The sequence below is a fragment of the Dryobates pubescens genome, chromosome Z (genome assembly GCF_014839835.1).
Source record: "Dryobates pubescens isolate bDryPub1 chromosome Z, bDryPub1.pri, whole genome shotgun sequence".
NCBI classification, from domain to species: domain Eukaryota; kingdom Metazoa; phylum Chordata; class Aves; order Piciformes; family Picidae; genus Dryobates; species Dryobates pubescens.
Window position 1 is genome coordinate 137864015 of NC_071657.1, and position 13313 is coordinate 137877327.

The 13313-nt window shown below is 50.5% G+C and overlaps 1 protein-coding gene across 1 annotated transcript in view; it reads left to right on the forward strand.

Moving 5' to 3' along the window:
• The first annotated feature begins 914 nt into the window (after positions 1–914).
• Positions 915–13313, forward strand: part of CNOT2 (CCR4-NOT transcription complex subunit 2) — a 118435-nt gene continuing 106036 nt past the window's right edge. The window contains exon 1 of the mRNA XM_054178671.1: positions 915–1205. The gene's annotated coding sequence lies outside the window, so the exon portion shown is untranslated. The remainder of the gene's footprint in view (positions 1206–13313) is intronic.

Genomic DNA, 13313 nt, shown 5'->3' on the forward strand with positions numbered 1-13313 from the left:
CCTTCTTGCTCTCTACAGCTACCTGAAGGGAGGTTGTAGCCACGTGGAGGCTGGTCTCTTCTCCCAGACACCCAGCTCCAGAACAAGAGGACATAGTCTCAAGCTGTGCCAGGGGAGGTTTAGGTTGGAGGTGAGCAAGAAATTCTTCCCAGGCAGATTGGCCATGGGAATGTGCTGCCCAGGGAGGTGGTGGGGTCAATGTCCCTGGAGGTGTTTAAAAAAAGCCTGGATGTGGCACTTAGTGCCATGGTCTGATTGATTAGTTAGGGTTGGGTGATCAGTTGGATTTGATGATCTCAGAGGTCTCTTCCAACCTGGCTGATTCTGTGAAAGCAGAGCCTGGCTGCCCCCCTCCTATCTCACTGACAGCAAAAACGCAAACTTTCACACCATGCATCTAATCAGGAGGTTAATTCCTGACCTAGATTCTCTGCCCACACCAAGGCCTGGCCGTTCTTGCCGCACTCAGGGGGAGGTGACAGGTCGGGGCCACAGGTGATGGCATAGTCCCTCCGGTGCTCGGGGCGCTTCCCTGCGGAGCGCAGCCGCCCGGGGTAGGTCTCCACAACTCCCCCGCCCCGCCACTATCCCTCGAGGCTCTTGAGTCCGCAGGAAGAGGGGAGCGCTGGGGCGCACCGCTGCCCCCGCACCCTGCTGGCCTCCACATCCCTCGCCAGGTCCGGCCTGGCCCGGCGAACCCGGCCTGCGCGCTGCCTGGGCCGCGCCGGGCTGCCCCCTCCCCTCGCAACCCTTGGGCCGGTACCCGCACCCCCGGCCGGCAGCCCTTGGGCCGGGGCCGGCGCCGCCGGTCGCCTCAGGCCCTCGGAGCGCGGCCAGCGCCGGCGGCCCCGCGAGGCCCGACGGCCCCGCGACGTGCGCGGCCCCAAGCGTTGGGCCGCGTCTCCCGCGGGAGGCGGAGGGAGCGCAGCCAAGCGAGCCTCCTTGCTCCTTCCTCCTCCTCGCCGTCGTCCCCGCTCAGGCCTTCCGCAGCGCTGCCGGTTGGGCCGAGCCGCCGCGCTCCGCGTCGCGTCGGGCCGTGCGGCGGCGCTTGCCCCCGCCCCTTAGCGCCGGCTGCGGGGCCGAGCGGCGGCGGGGTCACGGCGGCGGCAGCGGCGGCCGGGTCAGAGGGTAAAGGTTGCTCCCCCAGCATCCTCCGTGCTGGATACTCAGCCATCTTGGATCCGCGGGACAAGAAAATTCATGCGGTGAGTCCGGCCCCGGCCGACCCCTCCCCGGCCTCCGCCGCCGTCCTGGGCCCTGCCGTCGTCCCGGCCGCGGGCCGATGAGGGAGGGCCGGGCGGCGGCGCGGCCCGCGGCGGGGCCCTGCGGGCCCTGGGCCGTCCCGCCGGGTTTCCGTTTGCTTTTGTCTCCGAGGGGGAGCGGGGGGGACGCGCGGCGCTCAAGCCGGGAGCGCAGCCGCAGGCCCGACCTGGCCCGCCGCTCCCCGCCGTTCTCCGCGGCCGTAGGCGGCGGCGGCGGCCAGGCGCCGCTCCGGGGCCGGCCGAGGCCGCGGCCCAGCCATACCTGGGCCCCGCATCCTTGGCGGCAGCCGCTGGCAGCTCGCCCCGCGGCCCGTTCGGCCCTCCCGGGACGGCTCCTTCCCGCCGCCGCCTCGCTGCTCGCCCCATCTCGGCTCCGGGCCTAGCGGCCGCCGCCTTCACCGCTTCCAGTCCTCCCCCGGCCTCTCGCCGAGCCCGGCTCCCGGCTGCGGTGTGGGTGCGCGGCCTCCCGGCCTCCGCCCGCCGGCTTCCCCCCGGCCCGGCACCGGGGCAGCGAAACCTGCCACCTACGGCCGGGGTATCGGCCGGGCCCGTTCCCGGCCGACGCCGGGCCGCGCTTTTCGCCGGTGTGGCCTCCGCGGCCTGCTCTGCCGGCCCCCGGGAAGGCCCGGGGGTAAGAAAGGGGGCGAGGCAGGGGGACTGCTGCCTGCTTTTCTTGCGAAAAAACAATATTCTTTTTTATCGCCTGCGTCTTTTCCACTCTCCTGCTGGTGGCGATTAAGGTGGTGTGTAAACAGGTTCTGGTGTTCCCGAAAACAAACTTGAAACCGACCCAACCGCTTTCCCGAGCGCTGCCCCCTCGGAGTTGGGAGACGGCCTTCCCCTGCCCGCTGGGGCTGCGGCTGGAAGCACTGGCATGAAACTGGCCCCGGTGGGGAACGTGCGGGTGCGGGCTGAGGGGGAGGTGACACAGGGTGACAGGTGAGGTAGGCGAGAGAGGAGCTAGAGCGGTGGGGAAGGATGCAAAAGGCAGTGTTTACCTTGCAGTTAGTGTATCTGTGTGCTCTTGATGGAAGCAAGTATTTGCTTGCAGGTATCGTAGGTAACACCGTTTCTGTTCTGGGGTGGGTTTGGGCTTTGTTGTTGGTTTTGGGGTTTGTTGTTGCTGGGTTTTGTTTTTCTTTGGTTTTGGTGGTGGTGGGGTTTGCTTTTTTTGTTGTTGTTGTTGGGTTTTGTTTTGGTTGGTTTTTGGAGGGGTTTTGGGGTTGTTATCTTTTTTTGGCCAGGCTACAGGTAGCAGTGTTGTGGAGGTTTTGTAGGACAAGAGAATAACATCGTGCTTGTGCTGCCCATCCACATCTTAACACAAGCACGTTGCCAGTTTTGCTGCGACTCTCTTTTGTCATGGAGAAACTTGTTCCCAACTTTGCACTGTTTAATCTCCAGGGGGATAGAAGAACTTTTTGCTGCTCCTCCTTGTGTGTGTGTCCCCGTGGGTGACTTGGGTGCATGAAGGAGACACTGCTGCGCTGTTGCAGGGCTGTAACATCTGGTGCTGGTGACTGGCAACCTGGCAGCTAGTCTTAAGCCTTCAGCTGGCGGGAGGGAGTATTAAGATGATCAAACCTGCTGTCACAAAACTTCACGTTTCTGGAGGCTTGGATGTGTTTCAGCTTGCTAAGACCTGTAAAAACCTGCAGGAACCAAGCAATTGTTTAGGTTTATATTGCAAAGGCATCTTGGCTTGGGTCTGGAAGAACTGCTGTGTTTGTTAGCGTGTGTTGATGTACTTGGAGTGCTCTTACAGTGGCTTGTGGCTACAACACAACTTGCAAGATCCAGCTTGGGTTTTTTGCAAGGCTTATAATCTTAAAAGCATTCATCCAATGCCTTTTAAATTCACTTCCCCTCTCCCCCACCTCCAACTTCCACTATTGTTTATGTTGAGACTTCAGCTGCTACACTAAATGTCAAGGTGTTGACTGCTGCTGGTTTTAGGGAGGGATTTGAATGCTTGCGATCACCAGCTGACTGACTTTGACTTGCAAGTATGTTTCCGTTTCACTTTCAGGAAGCTGTTGATAAAGCTGAGAGAGTAGTGGTAGATAAACCTTGTCTACACGTCTCCTCTGGAAGCTTAATATTGCTGTTACAGTAGTCATTGTTATTGTAACCCACTTGTGTGACAGTTCCATCAATGAGTGAAAGCAGAAGCCCTTGGCTAAGAACTGGAAAATAAATCCCTGGAATTTGTTTAGCAAATGATGTGAATTTTCTTTAAAAGCATCTCATGAGAAAGAATTGGTTTTCAGTTGGGGGGGGGGGCGAAAATAGGGCAGTCGACATGTCCTGGAGCTTGATGCTAAAACCTGCTCCCAGGAGTGGCTGCTTGCACCTGAAAAATCTTGGTCACTACCTCCCTTCGTATGAAAGCTGTGTGTGCCCCCAGTGGAATGGTAGCTCTCAGGAAGCTGAGAGTTTAGCTTGGAAATTAGAAACATTATGGCATTTTTAACCTCTGCAGCAGCTTGTGGGGAAGTTGTATTCCTTTTTGCCTGGGTGGAAGGGTCTGTAGGGTAGTAACTACAAAACTGCAACCACATCATGGCTTTAAAGCAGCCTTCCGCCATGGCTGCCTCTGTGAAAATCCCTTGCACCTCCTTCTTCTTGTTGACTCCTGTGACCAGAGCACAGAAGTATACCACAGTTGAATTAAGAGAGAGATTTGTTGCACCTGACTTGCTAGGGAAGCTTTGAATTTTATTTATGGTGAGGTAGTATAGATGGTGCACCTAAACTGCCAAGTACAGACTTTTGTTCTAAACTAAGCCAGCACTGTATTTCACTTTAAAAGAAAAATGATTATTACAGCTTCCCTTAAAGCTGTCCTGTGCCTGAATACAGAGTTACTGATTTTATTTAAAGTGTGCTTAAAAAGACTTGTATTTTAAAAATACTTAATTCTTGGCAGAGTAGAATAGAATAGAATAAACCAGGTTGGAAGAGACCTTCAAGATCATCGTGTCCAACCTATCATCCACCACCACCTAATCAACTAACCCAATAGTTGGCTGTGTTTGTTGTGTTTCAAAATGTTAGCTTAGGTGGAAAGCTCTCTGCAAGTTTATGCAGAAGTACAGTCCCACAGGTATTTAAATGATTGCTAGGTGGCACAGTCTGTCATTTGAACTGAACTATTACTCATACAGTGCCCAGTTCAGGAATGAGAGTGCTTGTCATCAGGAGGGGAAAAGTTCAAGGTAGATTAACTTTGCTTTTGAGGTATAAATCAATTTTCAAAGTGTGTAAACATGCAACAGAAATCTGCTAATATTTTGCCTTGAAATTTATCCTGCTGAGCAGAGAGAATTGTGAGGGTTGGGAAGGACCTCCATGATCATCCAGTTCCAACCCCCTGGCCACGGGCAGGGATGCTTTCCACTAGATCAGGTTGCCCACAACCACATCCAGCCTGGCCTTCAAAACCTCCAGGGATGAGGCTTCCACCACCTCCCTGGGCAACCTGTGCCAGTGTCTCACCACCCTCATGGGGAACAACTTCCTCCTGACACCTAATCTCAATCTGCCCTCCTCTAGCTTGGATCCATTCCCCCAGCAGTTCAAAGCAGCCTGTCCCAGCTGAGTTTCCTGAACAGAGTTGGCCTTTTTTCTTTCTTCTTACATAATTAAAAGATTTTTGACTTCCAAGTGTGCTTTTTGCATGTATGTCTTGTGTTTGTGTGTGTGTTGCATTGGTCTCCTCACCCTGGAGGGTCAAACTGAAAGTTTGTGGTAATCTCCCTGACTTAACCTCCCCCCCCCCATCCTGGTGTGCTGATGGTTGACTTCCTGCGTGAGAGATTTCAGAGTGGCTGCTCCCTGTTGACAGCTCGCTGTGCTTTCATTGAATGTTCTAACAGCGTAGGAAGAATTGTGTCAAATGACATTATTGCACAGGAGGATGTTTAAAGTTGTCCTTATGGAATTATTTTGGTTCTGGAGAAGTTGTGTGGATATCAAATACGGTCTGTGCTAATCAGTAAGAGATGTTGTTACATATGATGGGAAAGCTTTGTGTTTATACCAGGGACAAAAACACCAAGCCCCAAACAGAACAACAAATTCCAAACCCTCTGAAATGTTCAGATTGCTTCTAATTTGTTGGTGTAGCTTTAAATTACAATGTTCTGCTGAAAATTCAGTATTTGTGAGTACTAGCTCAGCTCATCAGGTTGTGCAGCAGTCCCCAGTCATAGAATCATCATAGAGATCATCAAGTCCAACCTGTCACCCACCATGGCTTCAAGTGCCATGTCCAGTCCCTTTTTGAACACCTCCAGGGATGGTGACTCCACTACCTCCCTGGACAGCACATTCCAGCAGCTAACAACAACTCTCTTTGTGAAGAACTTTCTCCTCACCTCCAGCCTAAACCTCCCCTGGCACAGCTTGAGACTGTGTCCTCTTGTTCTGCTGCTGGTTGCCTGGGAGAAGAGACCAACCCCCACCTGGCTACAACCTCCCTTCAGGGAGTTGTAGAGAGCAAGGAGGTCTCCCCTGAGCCTCCTCTTCTGCAGGCTCAAGGTGTAAGGCATCCTTGGCCAAAGAGGTTACCAAGCACCCCTACTCCCTCCTCATCCCTCCAACCCCCCCAGTTATTTGTCTGGAGATAATGTTGGTTATCAGTAGCATTAGAGGGAAGTGTGCATTACTTTGTTTCCCCCTTGCCATGCTTGCTCTGCCACTCCATGCTACTGAGGTGCTGAATGTCCAAATTCTCTGCATTTCCCAGGAGAATTCCTTTTAGATTTCGCTGGTAGTTTAAAACTTGATTATAATTGAGACTTTTTTCCAGACACATCCTTCTCTGTTGAGCTGCCATCCATGAATCTTGGATCAGAAACTCATTAGCTGGTGAACCATTGTTTCCTCCTGTTCTGATTTGGGTTAATTTTGGGGCAATATTTTTCTGTGTCATCCTTTACATCCTGTTGCTCACAATTCTGTTTTGTTGCAATGAGTAGCTTCATGAACCTCTGAAGCACTTTCAGTGTCCTCTATTTATGCATTTGAGATCAGTGATGGTTGACTATAGTTGGCTGTGGTCAAGTTATTTATAAAAATATATGGTTTATTTAACACAAAAAGTAGTATAAGATGTTTTTGTAGTTGTGGGAAGTAAAATCATAGAATCATAGAACGGTCCAGGCTGGAAGGGACCTCCTAAAGTCACTTGGCCCAGCCTCTCTGCTGTCAGCAGGGACATCCTCAGTTAGATCAGGTTGCCCAGGGCCAACTTGAGCCTCACCTTGAATATCTCCAGGGAAGGGGCCTCAATGACCTCCCTGAGCAACCTGTTCCAGTGTTCCACCACCCTCATGGTGCAGAACTTGTTCCTAACATCCGGTCTAAATCTGCCCGTCTCCAGTTTGCAGCCGTTGCCCCTGGTCCTGTCACTGCAGGCCTTCGTAAGCAGTCTCCATCCTTCCTGCTTTGCATTACTCTCTCTGAGCAGACAGTAATCCAATGGATTGATCATGAGCACGAGTTGGAGCACGCTTTCTGTCATTCTGAGTTCCCTGTTGAGGTGATGGATAAGTGATTTAACCAATATATAGCAAGCTGTGGCCCTGTGGTAAGAGGATAATGCTTCCCCGTGTCACACATGCATGGATCAAGGCTCCCGTGGAACTGGGTATCAGTAGCAGCTAACATAGTTAGAGAGAGCAATGTTAACAACCCCAAAATGACTTGTATCAAATTCAGTAGGTGGTAGTTGTCTTGTTCATTCTTACATGCCTCAGAATTTTGTATCTGCAGCATTTTCATTGCACTCCAAATATCTCTGTGTTTAAAATTAAGAGCAAGGAGTTTCCAGGCACCAAAAAAAAAAGCAGTAGAACTGACTGCATTTAAACAACCACCGACCAGTTTAAATCATCAGCTCTTAATGTTCAGATTTGTAGGCAACTTCTTGGCAAGATTGGCAGATTTTCTGAGGCTGCCTTCGTAGCACAGTGCTCCTCTCATCTGTTTGCTGTCCTGTTCAAGGATGTCAGGAAGGTGCCCATCTGAATGAAAAATTGGTAGCCAGTGCTTGTGGCAGTGCACTTGTCATGCAGTCTGTATGACTGCAGGAGTTTCTTCTTCAAGCTTCACTTGAAATTGTAGTATTCCTCTTTCAGCCTACTAAAACCTACCTTACATGGTTTACAGAATCACACAATGGGCCAGGCCAGAAGGCACCTCCAAAGCTCATCCAGTCTGACCTCCCTGCAGCCAGCAGCGACATCCCCAACTAGATCAGGTTGCCCAGGGCCTCACCTTGGACATCTCCAGGGAAGGAGCCTCAATCACTTCCCTGGGCAACCTGTTCCAGTGTTCCACCACCCTGACTATTCTTTGTAACTATTTTCAATGCTTTTGTTGTGTTTGAATTGTGAAAACTCTTCTTACAAAGGAGGTGTCACCAGAGAATTACAGTGATGGAAGAAAGGGCTGCCAAGCTTCTTGCTGTTGCTCTGCTGTCCAGAGGACTTGTTCAGGTATATACTCACTAGTGAGAAAGTACTTGTTGCAAGTGTAAAGCAGGAAAATACCCTTCAAGCAAATATCATAGGATCACAGGATGTTAGGGTTGGAAGGCACCTGTAAAACAGGAAAATAACTGTAGAGCAGATATCATAGGATCATAGGATGTTAGAGGTTGGAAGGGACTTCTGGAGATCTTTGAGACCAACCCCCTGCCAAAGCAGGAGCATAGAACCCAGCACAGGTCACACAGGAACACATCCAGCTGGGTCTTGAAAGTCTCCAGAGGAGGAGACTTCACAATCTCTCTGGGTGACAACTATGTAAGCCTAAAAACAAAGTACGAAAGAAGATGTTCCAGACTTTGTCATGTGGAGAAGCAGAAAGGCCTAAGGAAAACACAGAAATGACAGAGCTGTACATAGGGTCAAGTTCTTAAAAACCCAGTCCAAGCTCCCCACAGTCAGCAGGGACATCCCCAACTAGATCAGCTTGCCCAGAGCCCTGTCAAGCCTCACCTTGAATATATCCAGGGCAGGAGCCTCACCCACCTCCCTGGGCAACCTGTTTCAGTGTTCCACCACCCTCAAAGTGAAGAACTTCTTCCTGATATCCAATCTCAATCTGCTCTGCTCTAGTTTGAAGCCATTGTCCCTCGTCCTGTCCCTGCAGGCCTTTACAAACAGTCTCTCTCCATCCGTCCTGGAGGCTTCCTTCAGGTCCTGGCAGGCTGCTATTGGATCTCCCCGGAGCCTCCTCTTCTCCAGGCTGAACACCCCCAGCTCCCTCAGCCTGTCCTTGTAGCAGAGGTGCTCCACCCCCCTGAGCATTTTTGTGGAAGTTAAAGTAAATTCAAGTTCCTGTGCTATTGTCATGTGGAGGGCTTTGCTTTATTATTATTACTACTACTATTATTATTACTATTATTATTATTTGGATAGGAAAGTATTTGACACTTTCAGGATGATCTCTTTTGGGCAATAAACACATGATTTGGTTTTCTCCCTGAGTCATGGAAGTCCAGTTAGATAAAAACATGTTATGTTGTGGCTCATCTCCCTGAGCTTTCCTTATCTCAGCTAGCTGTGCATTGTGACTACCAGAAGTATATACTTCATGGCACATAATACTCTCATAAGGCTGTAGCTAGGAATTTGCAAACTGTTGATACTAGTTGTGATCCTGTTCTTTTCTTTACATCTGGCAGGGGTTTTTTAGGCTCCTAACTGTAGATTCAATTTCAGGCCTTCTTTTCATAAATATGCTGGTAGAGTGAATTTGCTTTTATGGCAACAGCTCAGCAAGGGCTGAAAACTGGAATGAGCAAGTGTAGGTCCTATTGGCACTTAGGAGTGATTGCAGGCATCTTTAGCTGCCCCTTAACTGCAGCATGTGTCTATGTCTTAACTCTGTGGTGGGTTGGGAACAGGCCCAGAGAGTAGTGGTGAATGGTGCCACATCCAGCTGGCAGCCAGGCACTAGTGGTGTCCCCCAGGGATCAGTGCTGGGCCCCATCCTGTTCAATATCTTTATTGATGATCTGGATGAGGGCATTGAGTTCATCATCAGTAAATTTGCTGAGGACACCAAGCTGGGGGCAGGAGTTGATCTGATAGAGGGTAGGAGAGCTCTGCAGAGGGACCTCGCCAGGCTGGGCAGATGGGCAGAGGCCAAGGGCAGGAGATTGAACACATCCAAGTGCCAGGTTCTACACATTCTACACACCAACTCCATGCAGTGCTACAGGCTGGGGTCAGAGTGGCTGGAGGGCAGCCAGGCAGAGAGGGACCTGGGTGTACTGGGTGACAGGAGGCTGAACATGAGCCAGCAGTGTGCCCAGCTGGCCAAGAAGGCCAATGGCATCCTGGCCTGCATCAGGAACAGTGTGGCCAGCAGGAGCAGGGAAGTCATTGTGCCCTGTGCTCAGCACTGGTTAGGCCACACCTTGAGTCCTGTGTCCAGTTCTGGGCCCCTCAGGTTAGGAAAGATGTTGAGATGCTGGAAGGTGTCCAGAGAAGGGCAACAAAGCTGGGGAGGGGTCTGGAGCACAGCCCTGTGAGGAGAGGCTGAGGGAGCTGGGGTTGCTTAGCCTGGAGAAGAGGAGGCTCAGTGGAGACCTTCTTGCTCTCTCCAACTCCCTGAAGGGAGGTTGTAGCCAGGTGGAGGTTGGTCTCTTCTCCCAGGCAAGCAGCACCAGAACAAGAGGACACAGTCTCAAGCTGTGCTAGGGGAGGTTTAGGCTGGAGGTGAGGAGGAAGTTCTTCTCAGACAGAGAGCTTGGCCATTGGAATGTGCTGCCCAGGGAGGTGGTGGAGTCCCCATCCCTGGAGGTGTTCAAGAAAGGATTGGAAGTGGCACTTGGTGCCATGGTTTAGTTGATGAGATGATGTTGGGTGATAGGTTGGACTGGATGATCTCAAAGTTCTTTTCCAACCTGGTTAATTTCGTACCTATGTGCAGCTGCTGGACATTTTCTATACTGGTAAATACCTGAGTTTTTAAAACAGAAACATTTTGAGAGGTGCATCTTAAACCTTGGCAGACTAAGCATGGTCCACAGGCCACACTGTTACTGTACTTAGAGAACCTAAAGGAGGCTGCAAATGAATAAACAGTGGTAGTGGAATCGGAGGGTGCACTTAGTGGAGTGCTTTATGTCTGGATGTACAAGGAGGAGGGGAAGCAGTATTGATAAATTCAGGTTGGGTTGTTTTGAAGAGCAGTGTGATGCCTGACTGAAGCTAGCTGTAGTTGGTTGGGTTTCTTTGAAGCAGTAAAAAGGAGAGGAGTGCTAAAAGTCAGAGATGGTGAGCGGAGAGCAAAGCTTCGTGTGGAGTTCTGTTCGCGGAGTTTGCTCCGCAGTATTTAGCAGCACTTGAAGAAAGTAAGCAACTAGGAAGGTTTGATTCACTTTTTCTCAGGAGGTGTGATTGATCAGATGATGTGGTTGGTGTGCTCTGCCCCTCAGTGAGTGTGTGCATCTATGGGTATGGATAAATACATGAAACATGTCAAGTCTATAGGAGTAAGCCAGCTTTTGTGTTAACAAGTTAAGCATTTAACTTCATTTACATCTGGAGATTTAAATCAGAGGAATGAAGTCTCAAATTGTGATGCTACCAACCTCATGAAATGATACTTAAGTAGAGGAAAGAAGTGCAAATTACAGCACTCCCTTGGAAAAGAGATTGTCAGGACTGATCTAGCATGTATTGTGTAGGGTGGCAGCTGGTCAGACCGCATGTGAGCACCTGCAGCCTCCTGCACCCCGACTTCCGTTACCCTGGAGCGGGGCAGGGAGAGAGTCATGAAGAGATGTAGAAAAGAAGGAAGTTGAGGGTTACCATGGTGTAGGAGAAGTGTTAAGAAACAAAAGAGCAAATCTGTAAGGAAGTAGTTTGTATTGGTTCTGCTGATAGGAAAGAATATGCATTTATGATCAGCAGTGCGTTTGTGGGTTTGGGTTGTTCATCTGTTAAAGCATGCAGATTGACTTAGATGGTTCAGTATGTTGGGGGATTAGCAGGAGAGAGTCAAATCTACTCCTCTGCTCCTGTGGGAACCCGAGGGAGCAGGAATGGGATGTTTAGCTGGCCTTCACATCTGTGTGCCAGAGGGTGATAAGTGATGGGCTGTGTTGCAGTGCCTCAGAACCCTGTGAGAAAGGCTGGGAGTGTGGCGATAACAAACTGCTGTGTCGCTGCAGCGGATGGGAAGAGCACTTGGGGAAAAAACTGGCTGTTAGAATAAGGCAAAACAGTGGGTTTGAGGCTTGGGAGACTGTGGGAAGGTGAAGTAAAGCATGTACAAACCTCTCAATAAATAGCTGCTGGGTCTGCAGTTGGAGGCCGTGTGGCTCACCTGTGGCCGTGGGTCACCTCCTCGCAAACCGCTGTGTCAGCTTGTTTCAGCTCCCCCTGGGGGGACCGGCTGGATCGGGCCCTCTGTGTTTGCACCATGCTCACAAACAAAGCCACATGCTCCAGCCGGTGTCCCCAGCATCAGAAGGGCATGGAGCTGTTGGAGTGAGTCCAGAGGAGGACCACAAAGATGATCCAAGGCTTGGAGCATCTCTGCTGTGAGCACAGGCTGAGGGAGCTGGGGGTGTTCAGCCTGGAGAAGACTCCAGGGGGACCTTAGAGCTGACTTGCCATAGCTGAGGGGATCCTACAGGAAGGCTTCCTGGGGATGTCTGGAGACAGGACAAGGGGGAATGGTTTGGAGGGGAGAGCAGGGTTAGACTGGAGCTGAGGGAGAGCAGGGTTAGACTGGAGCTGAGGAAGAAGCTCTTCAGTATGAGGGTGGTGAGACACTGGAACAGGTTGCCCAGGGAAGTTGTGGATGCCTTCTCCCTGAAGGTGTTCAAGGCCAGGTTGGATGAGGCCTTGAGCAACCTGGGCTAGTGGGAGGTGTCCCTGGCCATGGCAGGGGGTTGGAGCTGGAGGCTCTTTAAGGTCCCTTCCGCCCCAACCCTTCTATGAAACGGAGCGCTCATTCTTCAGGCACATCGATGTATCTGTCTGTGGCTCTGCAACAGACTCCAGTGCAGTCCTTAATTTTGTAATGTGCTTCTAAAAATAAGTGCAGGGTCTTATGTAACACTCCTTGTATTGTTAGCACCTAGAGGCTTCATCCCTGCTGCTGGGAAGCGAAACAACAGCCTACCTAATTTTATTTTTTGGATTGTGGATATGTGCATCTGAAATCTTTTGCCTGTCCCTGGCAAACAGTCCCTTGGTTTGTGTTTTAGGGCTGTCAGCTATCTTGTTTGCACAGTTGGGTATGTTACTCCTTCGTGTTTGCAGAGTTTTATAGCATTGTTTTGGCATGTCTGAGCGAAACAACAGTTTGCAAGTGCTGCATAGCACAGTGGAAATTGGCTTCTGTCGTTTAAAGGAGCCTTGTGGGTTCCTGCTCACAGGTCTTCTGTGCACTTGCTCAGAGGCCTCTCCCAGGATCTGGCTCTGCACTAGAACTCCTAAGAGTTCTGGAAGTCTGTGGAAGCTGCAGCTGTGAGAAGGAGACATTAATCATGTTGGTGCAACCTTGAGGCAAACTTGAAATATCCTTAAAAATAAACCTCCCTTCTTTTTTTTTCCCCTCCAGTTTTATAGGTGACATTTATGATCAAATGATACTGTTCTCTCAGATGTTGTAACGCCTCTTGCTGTAGTCTTAGCAGTATTTTGATCTCTTTAATGTGACCTTGCTCATGCTTTTTGCATGCACACTGCAAATAACATGTTAACTTAAAGGACAGACTTCAGCAGGTCTTGCTGATGAGACTTGTGCAGAACGAACTTGCATATGTAAGTAATATGAGGGACGGGAATTTGATTGATCAAGGGTTAACTTCATTACAGAGTAAGTTGGTTGGCATTTTCCTGCACTTCTGGAAAGAGATGCTAGTTTTTATGAGTCCAGGCGCAGCTGAGAGCCACAAAATCCAAGGCCAAAATGGAGACATCCATCCTTTGTTCTATCACTGCCCTTATAAAAGTTAATTTTCAATAGTCTTGTTTATTGGCATGCTAAGTGGTTCATTTTACAAGCTCCTTCTCT